The sequence below is a fragment of the Glycine max genome, chromosome 15 (genome assembly GCF_000004515.6).
Source record: "Glycine max cultivar Williams 82 chromosome 15, Glycine_max_v4.0, whole genome shotgun sequence".
Classification (NCBI taxonomy): Eukaryota; Viridiplantae; Streptophyta; class Magnoliopsida; order Fabales; family Fabaceae; genus Glycine; species Glycine max.
The window spans coordinates 14701073-14715329 of NC_038251.2; positions in this window are offsets into that span (position 1 = coordinate 14701073).

Below are 14257 nucleotides of genomic sequence, written 5' to 3' on the forward strand. Positions count from 1 at the left end.
TTCATTAATATAAAACATGGTCTTCTCCTTGACCAAAATCAAGTCAGATTGTATTCGGATTGAGTTTGGTTAAAGCATTATTTAATCGATCAAAATTTTATAGGTTGAATTAGGTTAGATTTATATAATTTTATTGATAACCCACCAATTTAAACCAACTCGATTATAAAACGGATTGAGTCAAGTTATGTCAACTAGGTTCAACCCTTTAAAAATTATATTTTATTTTGTAAAATATATTTTTCTTAAAACAGTAATTTATTTTTCCTTATGCTTTGTAAATATATGATAACTAAATATCTTGCAAAGAGATCAAATTGGAACTATATTTAATTAATAGAATGAATAGTTTCAATGCTAGCTATTACAATACTTTTATTTTAGATAAAAATAAAGAATTGTATTAATACAAGAAAGCATAAACAAAATCATGAAATAAATAATTTGGTGCAAATAATTTTAAAAAGAAATAAGTAACTAGTTTGTGTGGGTCCAACCATTTAACTTGTCATTTTATCCCTACTAAACAACTATATAATATCATTTATATTATATTTCTCATTATCTCTCTTAAAACAAATAACACAACATATACTTTTATTTTTACTTTATTTTTATTTTAAAATTATCTTTCTTCTATTTTTATCTACTATATTTTTCTTCTTTAAACCAAACACACCAAAAAAATTATAACTTACAAAATAAAAATTATAAACATGTTATATAAGTAATATTATCAGCATAAACATGATTCACTAGAAATATTTCTATTATATCGTATTTATCATGATAATATTATTATATAACAAGTTTATAATTTTTTATTTTGGAAGTTATAATTTTTTTAGTTTTTAATGATAGGAAACTAACATGATGTTAAAAATTAATAATTCTTAAAATTGTTAAGAAATAACACATGACTTTTTTTATAATGGGAGTTCTATGATATATTAGTTACACTTGATTAATATAACTTATCATATTATAAAAAAAAAAAAAATAAGTCATCAGATTAAAAATAAAAGGGTGACGAAAGGTGAATGAATAATTAACAGTGAATAATTGAACAGTGAAAAGATAATGTGAAAGACAGCAACAACATCACAGATTACATTAATCATGGGGATTTCGGATTGGTTCATTTGAGTTGAAAGATGATAAGAAAAAAAAAGATAAATAACAAAATTAAAAATAATTTTACATTTTATATTTTATTTTGATTCAAAACTTGGTATTGGAGCCAGCTGCATACCATTAGCCAGCCTTGCGGCTGCAAAAGGATTAGACATTCTCTCAAACTTATTATTTTTTTTTCGTCTCTATTTTTTACACTATAGAAAAGATCCTTCAGCATGATTTCACGAATAGGTGGATCACGCGGTCTCTTGTCCTAACTCTTGTGTAATAGTCAGTAATACATAGGAAAGTATAAAATTATTTATTTGGAGTAATATAAAAAATTATACAATATTTTCTCTAAAATTAGGTTTTATCTCTCTTTATTAACTCAACTCTATTATCACACACTTTCTTCTTTTTGTTCTTATAAAATTTATTTACTTGCCTAACTCATAAGTTGGAATTCATCTTCACTGATGAACTCACACCCAGAAAAATAATACAACGGGCGCCAACACAGTAGTTTTTATTTTATTTTTTAAAAATTACATCATTCTCTTACAGCTCGTTTTCGTTTTTTTTTTCTTTTCAATTTCTATCTTCTTTTGATTTATTACATCATTTATTAATTTATCATTTTTTTTTCTTTTGTCTCGTTCTCCCTTCATCCTAAAATGGCATACACATTTGCAATTTTTAACTATTATTTTTAGATTTGTCGGTAGGGTACAACTTTCATTTTTCTTTTTTGAAAAATGAGAGTAATCCTTACAGTCAATTCGCAAGTTCATGATTTTAGACCGGAAAATATTTAAGGAAAAGTAAATAAAATTCTTAGTAAATAACATATATCAGTAATAAAAAATAGGCTAAAATATACAAATTATCTCTTAACTTAATTTTTAGTTCTAAATTGGTTTCTTAACATTCAAAAATCATAAAATAGTTCCCTTATTTAATTCATGACAAATTAATTCTTTAAAAAAATTATTATTTTTAACTTTTAGGCATGATTTTGAATTTTTTTTTAATTGATTGGAGACGCAAAGTTTTTCGTACTAGATCTATCCACGCGAAAATTATGAAATTCAACTAGTATTCGGAAAAAAAAAGACAAACAAGATGAAAAATACATGAAAAGTGGGTTTCTCAAGTAATAAAAAATCTAAAAATCTAATGTCACATACTTTTCTTATTTCTTAGGGGAGACTCATTTTTAATACGATTTTCACTATGTTTATGATCTCTTTTTATTTCAAACATTAATTAATTTCTATAATTTTCATGTAAATTAATTTAATAAAACAAATTTCATATTTTGAATAAATAAATAAAAGGTTCAAAATTGTGTTCGAATTTTTTAAAAACATGATCAATTTTTTAAAGAATAGTTTGTGATGAATTAAATAAGTATGGAAACGGCGACCAAATTAGAAAAAATAAAATAAAATAAAAGAATATTCCTATATTTTATCCTTAAAAATAAACACTATCATTTAACTAGAAACAAGAAAGGAGTTAGATTGGGCCAATTTTTTAATTATGTTTTTTAAAATAATTTTAAAACAATTTTAAAACATATAATAGAAAATATATTTATACAAGGCAAACTAAATTTCTTTTTGCAAAGGCTGAATATTACAAATGTCAATCATTATTTCACAAGTCACAATCTTTGTGAATTTGTAATAAAAAGTGATATCTAGGTTAGCAATGTTTTTTATGGAAAAAAAATCTATTAATTATGTTTTAAAATCTACTAAATTGGAACAACTTATGTTACTAATCAAATTATCTCCTATGACAATAGTAGTTGATAATCATTGAAAAAAATTGCCTATTAATCGTTGAAAAATATAAATCTTTTATTGTTGCAAAGACTAATGCTTTGAAAGCAACTTTGGAAGAACTTCTGTGTAACCCAGTATCCATATTGCATTACAAGGTTTACATAGTGACATGTTTGGACTGGTATACTCGTGATAAAAAGAAACACAGTAAAGCCTTACAAACATTAGCAAGAAAAACAAATACTAAACAAGAAAATCGAAGAATATGAAAATAACAGTCGTAAGAAAAGAAAATGTGTTGATGTATCTCAATGCTCAAGTGTTCAAGATTTCCCCATTAACAAAGATTAATAAATAGCCTTTAATTATTAAATCAATTATAATCAAATCAATAATTCCAGCATGTCACTATGTAAAAAATTTACATAACATTTTTAGATTAAAATTTATATTTATATTATTCAGTTCAGCCATATCAAAATGGCAACAAATAATAATTCCAGCATGCATGTTTTTGCTATGATGTTTACATCTAGTTTTGGCTATTAGGTACTTAAAAATATAGAAATTTAGCAAATTTTTGTTACAAAATGTTTATCATATAATAACAAGTTTTGTAGATTCTTATTACCAGATTTTGTCAATATAGTTTTATTTAAAATATAAAAAGAAAGTAAAAAAATAATGAAAAAATTAGTTTAATAAAAATTACAAAAATTGATCTAATTTAAATCACAAAATATTAGTTTGATTTTGTTTGAATTTGATATTAAATTTAAATCAACCAAACTCAATCATATATAATTTTTATATTTAATTCAAATGAAATTTATATAAAAAAATCAAACCAAATTGCACCATCAATATTCCTAATTCTCACTGTTTTCTTTTCTAACATATTATTTTTTTGTCAATTTTAATAACCAAAAGTAACCTCTAATTAAAGGTAAAATCAACTTCTCCATTGACAGAGAAGTACTTCTTCGATAATTCTCAAATATAAAGAAAAAAAAAACACATTTGTGTTGGTGTATTCAAATATAAGTAAATTTTAACTAATTTTATCTTATTTAATATTATTATTTTTAAAATATTATTTTATTTAATTGAGATTTTAGTTTTGGTGACTTTTTTTATTCTTTATATTAGGTTATGTTTATGTTTGATTTGAAAGGAAGAAATAAGCTATCCAAGACAAAAATGAGGTGGGTACATTTGATTCCTGCGATCTTGGAGAGAGTAAAATTACAAATTTCTCTCTTCTCAATTACACATTAAAATCGATTTTTTTTGTCAAAATGATTGATAATTTAGGTTAAAAAAATTGTTTTTCTAGAAGAAGAAAAACAATTTTCTTTGACACCATATTATTTCTTACATATTTCTCTTAAACCAAACAACACAACACATTATTTTATTTCTTGTTTCTTAAATTATGTCTCTTCTATTTCTATCTATCTTATTTATGTCCTCTGACCAAAACACACCCTAAGGAGTACTAAACTTCCCCATACTTGAATGACCCTTAAACATGAATGATTGATACCGGTTTTAAAACTGGTTGTAGGATCGGATTGATACTTTATTCTAAAAGCTCTTAGAAGGTTGAAAGATATTTTGTAAACAATCTGACACTGCACACTGGCTTAGTCTTGAATTGATATACTTCATTCCAAAAGCTCTTAGATACTCACTGATTTGCTAAATAGGTAGCTTTTTCTATGGTATCTGCCTTACACTACTAGAATAAAAGCTTTTTACGATACTGGTTTGACGACGGTTATATAAAAACCGATGTAGTAACTGATGCGGTGGCATTTTTGTAAATAATTGTAATCTTTTAAAGGTGGTTTTCTCAAAAAACGACTTTAAAAAGGCTTTACCACATCGGTTTTTAAAAACCGCCTTCGAAAGCATGTGTTTTTCCACTCTCTCATGATGAGGTGGCATGTTTTAATTGGACTAGCTAGCTTACCCTAAATCTTAGCTTTTCTTCTACGCCCCCTCATTCTTCCATTCTCATTGCCGCTGTCATAGAGAGAGAGAGGGGGAGGGAGAGAGAAGAAACACTAGCCATGGCCTCGATGTCGTCTCTATGGCCGCCAACCCCCTCGGCTTCGTCACCGCCTCCTGCTCCCTCGATAACTTCGTCCACATCTTCAATGTCAATTCCAACGCCACCATTGCCTCCCTCAAGGCTCCTCCCCCTGAAGTTGAAGTTTGGAAAATGCACTTCGATCCCAAGGTATGTCTAATAGGATAGGGCTTTTTCCTCTCTTTACCTTTTGCAATTCTTTCAAACAACCACCTGACTTATTATTTGTAACACTTCACAATGATTGTGCTAATCCAAAAACCTAAATAGAAAAACCTATTTTTGGCATTGCATAGAGAGTTTTTGGCATCCATCGTGTCCTCTTTCCCTCTCTTTAGAGAGAAATAACAGTGCAAGAAGTGAGAGTGGTTTTGTGGGAGTGGTGTCTTCCATGGCATCAAACCAGAGACTAGTAGTTGATTGGTGGGCTGAAGATTTGACTCTGCTTAGAATTTTAATTTTTGGTTAGCAATAAGAACAACATATTGATTACATTCAATACTTCAATTAGATTAAAATTTAAATTTAAATAGTTGGCTGGTGGATTCTAAGTAGAAATTTACGTTCAATACTTCAATTAGATTAAAATTTAAATTAAGAACAACATATTGATGGATGCCACAGTTGTTTTTGATATTGTTACATGAAAAAGTTACTAATATTGATTCATTTGATTGATATCTTTATTCTGGTGCAACAGCTTGTCAAGTTTCTCCTGAAGCAAGCAAGTGTTGACAAGAGAACATGTGATCTTTTTGGAAATCGAGATCTAATGAATATTGCCCATAACATGGCTCGTAGTTTGAAGGTATGCACACAAATATTATGATTATTATACCATATCCCTCTTACAGAGCAACTAGATTTATATATTTTCTCATTGTAGTCACTCATTGTTCACTAATTTTCTTCAAGTAGATTCACATTGCCTTTTTACATTTTCGTTGCACTTGTTGTTCCTCCGATTATCTTCATAGGAAAATCTTTGGTGCGAGTGTCCTTCTAATTTGCAAATTTTTCCATAACTACTCTTTTTACTGATTTGATTTCCTGTGCTATTTGCATTTAATATATGAATCTCATATCTGCTATTTGCATCTCCTAATAGCTATTGGATCTATTTTCCTCACAAATATAGGTTTCATGCAAGAATTCTGCTACTGCTCTTCTAAAGGAGGTTAGAGGTTTCTGGCTCGATCTTCTTATTACTGTTCTTTGCAATAAGTGGAGAAAATGTAAAAGAGGTGATTTTATAACATATCTTGTGCTTAATGCAAAAGAGGTTATGTTTTTAGCAATATCTTTGTTATTTATTTCAAACATGCTATTATATTAATCTATAATATTACCCGCTTAAGTGAGAGAATTGTTTAAAATCTATAGTATTAATCTAGCGTGGCAAATTAATCTATAATATTACCAGCTTATTAAGTTATTCTAGCGAGGCAAATTAATCTATAGTATTTATTTTACACTCTTGAGGCCCACTAGCTTTAGCCTAGTCATATCCACACAATTAAATCACGTTGACATTACATAGATTTTTTTTTTTTAGTTTTCTCTGATTTTTTTTAATCTTTTCAAACAATTTAAAACTAAAAGAATCTAAAATATGATTAAAATTAAAAGAGATTTTGAATAACTCTTCAAAAAAGTTAGTTTTTTATAAAACTATTTATCACTGTATTATAATAAACACACATGGCCTATTATTTTACTAATAATATAAAGTATTTTGACTTATTTTTTATATTTAATTAAAATATTTAAAATAAATGAAAAGATATTTTTAGACACCCAATGTTCACATATACTAAAACAAATAAAGGAAAAAAATTTGAATGTTATTAAACATTTGCAACATTTACAATGTAGCTGGTAAGTGGTAACCCCCCAGACACACATATATATTGCGAAATAAATTTATACTCTTTGTATTATTGAAATATTCATGCTTGTTAGCTATATTTACAAAGATAGTTTTCTAGATAGCTAAACTCTCAAAGACATACAATGGGCACTGCTGTGAAAACAGTTGCACCGTGACAAAGTGTAGTAATATTTAATAATAATAATTAGGCGTAAGTTGAGTGCATACACATATATAGAGAACTGAATTTACTCTACCTGAAAAATTCAAGACATTAATTCAGTGTTGAATACCTGATGAATAATTGTCTTTTCTCTCATTTTCTAATTAAACAATTGACCAAATTAATATATATATATATATATATATATATATATATATATATATATATATATATATATAGCAATGAAGACATATAAGATGAATCTTGACTTTTGTTTTAGTTGAGTCATCTGCTTGTCCTTATGATAAATGAAGGAAAATGGTTATTCTCTGGTTGAAGAAAAGTTTTCTACTTGCTTTTATAAAAAAAAAATTGTGTTTGTAAAAGGGCCCTCGTCAAAATTAATTAGTACAGGTTTACATTATTTAAGTTAATTAGTTTTTATTTTTCTATTTTCTTAAAGTTTTTATTTCTTTATTATGAAACATGCTTAACAAAAAAAAATATTAAAAAATATATTTTTTATTTTTTTTTAAAATAAATACATTCTAAGACGGTTCTTTAGAGAACCGTATTAGAATGTCTATATTCTAAGTCGGTTGTCTTAAAACTGCCTTTGAATCATAATTTTAATTTATTTTATTTTTTTAAAAAAAAGAAATACATTCTAAGACGGTTCTCTAAAGAACCGTCATAGATTGTCTATATTTTAAGACGGTTTTCTAAACACCATCTTAGAATTATAATTTTATTTTAAAAAAATTATATTTTAAGACGGTTCTCGATAAACCGTCTTAGAAAAACTTTACATTCTAAAACGATTCTCAAGAAAAATAACCGTCTTAAAATGTACTTTTTTTTAAGACGGTTTCTCAAGAATCGTCGTAGAAAGTTTTAACTTTCTACAACATTGGCGACAGAGACGGTTCAAAACCATCGTTAAAAGTGCTTTAAAACCGATGTAGAATGATCTTTTTGTAGTAGTGTTAATTTTTGTTTATTTGTGTTGAAGGTTTATATGTTTAATTATAATTATTGCCTCTTAATTTGACTTAATATCAATGTATCTTGCCATGCTGTTGAAGCAAAGGGAAACAACTAATATATGGAATAGAATAAGTAGCTAGTACATATGTAGTTTTTAAAACTTTTAAATACATGCCCTAGCTATTATTATTATTATTATTATAGTTGTTCTTCATTTTGTGGCTTATATGATTTTCTTCTATATTTTTTTAAAAAATTGTTTTTCTTCTATACTTATTTTTCTTATTTCTTGTGTAGACAAAAACACCTCTAGAGGAGTTTGGTAGAAGGAACTCTTATGGGAATGATCTGTTGGGTACTTAGCTATGGAGTGAGACGCAGAACAAGACTTACTTGGCAAAGACAAATCATGTACTTAATTTTAAAAAACTTCCCCAATAAACTCAAAGTTTATATCTAAATCATTTGACATAAATTTCATTTTATAGTAAAATTCTTTAAATAAAATGATTTTTATTACACCTAAACACTTAGTTATTCAGTATTCACCCTTCGCTTCTTATGCTGGTAATTCGTTTTATGTTATCTTAATTTTTATGTTGGTAATTCGCTATCTTAATTTTGTTCTCTTCCGTGAGCTTCATATTGGAAAATGAATTTTGGTAACAACTTTTCTCAAATAAACTCACAATTAATTTTTCATCAAATAACTTGTACTCCAATACCTTAATTCTTTTGTATAATTCTATAGAAATATTTTATCTATATTGAAAAATTTGTACTTGTGGTTAAATGAGTTTGGTAAGAGAGTAGGGAAAAAGTGTATAAATATATGAATAAAATTAAAGAGTTCCGGTACAGATGCCGCTTAGTGCGCGCTTAAGTAGATTTTTATTATCGAATATTAAGATAAGATTTAATTATTATAATTTTATTATAAGATTTAATTAGTATCGTAAGGATGCTGTTTAATATTTTTAAAAATTAATAATAATACTTTTGAGACACTATTGTTTCATATGAATCTATTTTAAACCGTGAGGAATTTCTAATGATAAGTTTCTTTATGAAAGGTATTGTAAAACACGACACTTTTATTGTAATTTCTTTTTAAAAATTATAGTATAAGATTCGATTTGCATTGTAGTCACTACAAAAGAAAAAGGAATTTTCGACGGCCGGATTCAATCGGTAACCTCAAAAATCCGTCACTAATTTAGAATTTCTAACAAATTTCATCGATAACCTCAAAAATCCGACACTAATTTAGAATTTCTAACGAATTTTCAACGGACCAAAATTTGTTGGAAAAATGGTCATAAAAAATTTTAACCGATGAATTTTTGTTGTCTGTGAGAAATTTCTAACAAATATTTTCCGTGAGAAAATCTGTCTGTAATTTTATTTTATTAAGAATTTTTTATTTCATTTTTTTTATTTTTATTATTTAACATCGATAATTTAGGAATTATTTTTTACATTTTTATTATTTAACGTCAAAATTTTAATTAACACATATATGTAATTAACAAAATACTCAAACTTATAAATCCAAAACAAATAATAAAATAAATCATTCAGTTAAATTGAAAATAAATGTAAAAGAAAAGCATAATGTGTAAATCTGGTTGGTCATTGTTTTGTTGTTGATGTTGGTCCTGCTGCTGTTGGTGAGATTGTTGATGTTAGTGAATAATGTTTCGCGCTTCAAGAGGTAGGAACTGAAGGACAACTGATTGAAATACACGCATCTCCTCCTTTGATTGACTCCCTTAGTCGATTAATCTCCGCTTAATCTTGAGCGTGACTGAAAGATCATTGCCTATGTTGCATGAAATTTTCATCTCCACATTTATAAGAATGAACAAGATTTTTGATACCATAAAGGCGTCCCTTATGCTTTGGTCCTACAACTGCAATCCAACACTGAGTCCTAAGTCTTTTTTCTTGAGCAGGGTCTAAAGGAGTAAATTGTGATTCACCAACACTTGATGTAACATTATACCTAACTTGAGATAGTTTAGTCTCAAATTCTTCCTGTCATTCATAAACAGTTATTATTTCATAAATATAATAAACATTTTGAAAAATAAAAAATATGCAAGATAATGGTCTCACATGTGTCTGCCTAGATCTATCATTAACAAATTGACCAATATTCTTTTGTAAATGAGTTTGCTGAAAACCTCATCTACGTTTGCAGATCGACCAAGCTCCTCTGACTATCAACGAACATTATAAAATAAATATTAAGTGGTAAATTAAACAAGAAGAAAGAAATATGTATTATAATTTTAATGTACATACCAAGTGAATGACATGATTTTGCAAGCTAATAAAACCACTTGTGTGCATACACTCGCCCTTTTTAGATGCTCAGTTTATTTTGGCATGTGCACACTTGGAACAATATCTAGGTGCATTCTAATGTGATAACAGATCGTTCTAGACACGATCTCCAATCCAATATGACATTTTATTTTCATTTCGAGCATCCGTAAACATCTCACAAAGTCTATGAGAGGCTTTTGAGTTAAAAGCTTTCTTAATTTCATTTTCTTCCTGGGTCTCCAAACCAATTTTCTCTAAAGTATCACAAAGTTATGAAATGTTACACAATTAACAAAATACCAATTTTATAATTTAAGATCAAATAAAACAAAATAAGCATTACTATCCATTTCAACCATTGAACTAATTCATTAAGACATGAATATGTTACCTTAAAATGCTAGAAAAAAAATCCCTGATGATCTTTTGAAATTATTCCCCATGTAGGCCATGGTGGCCAAATTGTTGCCTAATGGACAATGTGAAAGCCTTTGCCACAACCTTAGATGGATGAAATCTAAATAGAAAACAAACATGTATTGCTTGACTTTCTAAATGAACAAAGCTCGGAATATAAACAACATAACTACAACCAAAAATATTTTTAACACTTTTAGAATATAAAATTTTGAGCAACTAGACTAAAAAACCACAACTAACTTAAACAATGAAACGTACCTATGAGTAAGGGAGTGATCACGTAGCATAATCTCACAATCTCATGTGTGAACCTGAGAGTAAGAGAGAAATAAAAAAGATTAAAAATGGTTAGAAATTTTTGTATCTAAAAATGTTTAGCCTGGCAAATTGCATTAAATATGTTTTTGCAAGTAATTAGCATTGTTTATTTGGAATGTTTGAATTTCTTATTACAAAAAAATCAATTGAGTTACACCTCCTTTATAAAGCTTAATTGTTTCAAGTAATTACCCTAAATAATGTCTAAAAATTATTCGTAATATCACTATGTGTTAAAGGTAAAAAATATTTTTTTTTTATAATCAAAACAACAAAAACTTTTGCCTTATAAGAATCTCTAAAACATATATGATTATTTTAAATTTTAAAAAATTAATTTTTTGATAAACTTAAGAAAACTTCAAAAAAGACTAAAATATTAATTAATCAAAATTAAATTCTAATAAGTCATTGACACCAAAAAATAATTCCAAAAGAAAAATAAATTGATTAAATGATAAAAAAATTAATCAACACATTCACCTTCATATAATAGAATAATATGTTTATTTGTTTATGAGATATACATCTATTTTAATTTAGATTTAATGTTATATTCATAATAACTTATTTAAAAGCATATTTTGAAATAAATTTTTTAAATATGACAAAAATAATTATCTTTTAAATAAGCTTATATATATAATTTTTTTATTTAGCTTAACATGTTTGATATGTATTTAAAAGAATAAATAAATACATGATGTTAATAAATTATAAAAGATTAAAATATTATTCATATTTACTTAAACTAAACTTATCAAATTTATTTATATTGATGGTTCTTGCCTATGCACGTTTTTACACTCATTTAAGTCTTTAATTGGTCAAAACACATTATTTGACAAAATTAAATTATTTTTTAAGTTGTTTTTTGCAACTTAATTTTTTTATGTTAATATAACTTCAAATAATTGATATATATAATTTGACATATATAAAAGTTTATTATGCTAATTAATGACTGTGCTGATGCTAATTGGAAGATTAGGATTCTTTTTGTCTGTGGTTTACGTGTAAAACCCAAGCTTTGCCTTTTGCCTTTTGGGCTTTTTACTTTTTTCTAATTTTGTTCTTCTTTTGATAATTATTATGCTTATGGTAGTTCACGTAATAATTATATATTATTCATATTATTAATACACAGACATTAGGGGGTAATTGGTCGTAATCATATATATTCATATGCTTCATTTAGGCCAAAAAATGATTACAAGAATATGGATTACAGAAAGAATATGGAAAATCAATGTCCAAGTAAGTTTACTATCATTGCTTGTGTTAGCGATACACAATTCAACTTTACTATGGTTTAATCCGGTAACAAAAATAAAATTGAAAGATAAATATAAAGAGAGAATAGAAAGAGCAGAAAAATGTGAAAAAAAACTGTTTTATTTTATTTATATGATAAAACTTTTATACAAGTAAATCAAAGATAATAAGAGAAAAATGAAAATTATAATTTTATAATAATATCTTTTATATCTTTAATAGAAAATGAATCACATTATATCTTTATTAGAAAAACTTATATAAAATCTAATAAATGATAAATATTTACAGAATAATATTGTTTATGACACTAACTTCAACCGTACTAGTATAACAAGTAATTTTTCATTATTTTCTAACTAAAAAGATATTTGTTCACATTTGATAACCTTATTCTTCTTAAATCATTTGTTTGAAATTTTTTTTCTTTATGCAATTCACTCCTTTTGAGAGCTCTTCAAAAGTTTTGATAATGTTCAAGTCAACAACATAAACATTTATAACAGTTTTTTTGTGTGGAAATATATAAACATACAACATACAAAGTCATACCAGGTGCACAAATTGCTTCAATCTAATAAATCCATGAAGAGATTTACTCAATTTAATTGAATAAATCTACTCAAGAACATATCATTATCAAGTGAATTATTATAACTCCAAAAACTCACTTCGCAAGCATTCTACTTCAATTACATCTTTCTATTTTAATCCATCTTTAATTAATTGCAAAAATAATTTAACTAGACCTAGATTCATGTCACTGAATCATTTGATAGAACATGCATATCCTAAACCTTAAATCATTATATTATTTTGTTTTTTTAATATATAACAACACATTTTCTTCTTATCCAGTATTGATATTATTGGCCATCATCGTCCATGTTGAGTACTCTAACATTACATTTACCTTGAACAATGAAATAAAAAAATCTACCAACAGGTAGACAAGGAAGGACATAATTTGTATTTATTCATACGATTCACTTCCATCCAATAAAAGTACAAAAATATAAGTCCTTAATATTAATATCCTTAAAATATATTAATCTTGGTTAATCCCTAACCAAATAAGTGCATGTAATATTTATAAAAGAAGTGGAAAACTAAACGAAGATGAAACCAAACAAAACGAAAACAGCAAATAAAAGGATGATTTAAATTATTCATCACCAAACACAAATTCGGATTATTCATCCAAATATTCATATTATTCATCACCAAACACAAAAAGATAGGACGAAGTTGAACGGAGAGTGTGGGAAGTGATTATCTTACAATTTGAAAGTAAAGAAAAGTTCCACGCGGGTTGAAAGATGAATAGAGTGAAGATGAATAACGATTGGATGAAGGCGAAGTCAACAATGACAAAAGGTTGAATGACGAGAGTGAGGATGGCGGTGTGCTTAACGGCATGGATTGAGGTCAATGGCAGCGGCGGTGTGAAAGCACAATGCAAGGTGACTAAGGGCTCCATGGCAACAGCTAGGTGACTGAGGAGGGCTAGGGTTGGGTCGTTTTTGTTTGGGGAAAATTTCAATTTTCGATGGACAAATATTTTGTCAAAAAAGTCCATCACTATTATAAATTTTTTTTGACATAATTAAATCTTTTGGAAAAAATCCGTTGGATATTTCAAAAATTTATGACGGAATATAATCGTTCTGTAAATTCCGTCAATAATTTCAATATTTTTGACGGATTATTTTTTGTGGAAAATTTTCCGTCAATAATAACATTTTTTTCTTGTAGTGATTGAGGTGAGATTTTATTTTTAGTTTATCATTATTGTTAATCACATTAGAAGTGAGGCCTGAGTTTTCGAGCCGTAGATGTGACTGCGCAGCTGTCCGTCTTCTCTCTTCCCTTGTTAACCTTTTCTTTTT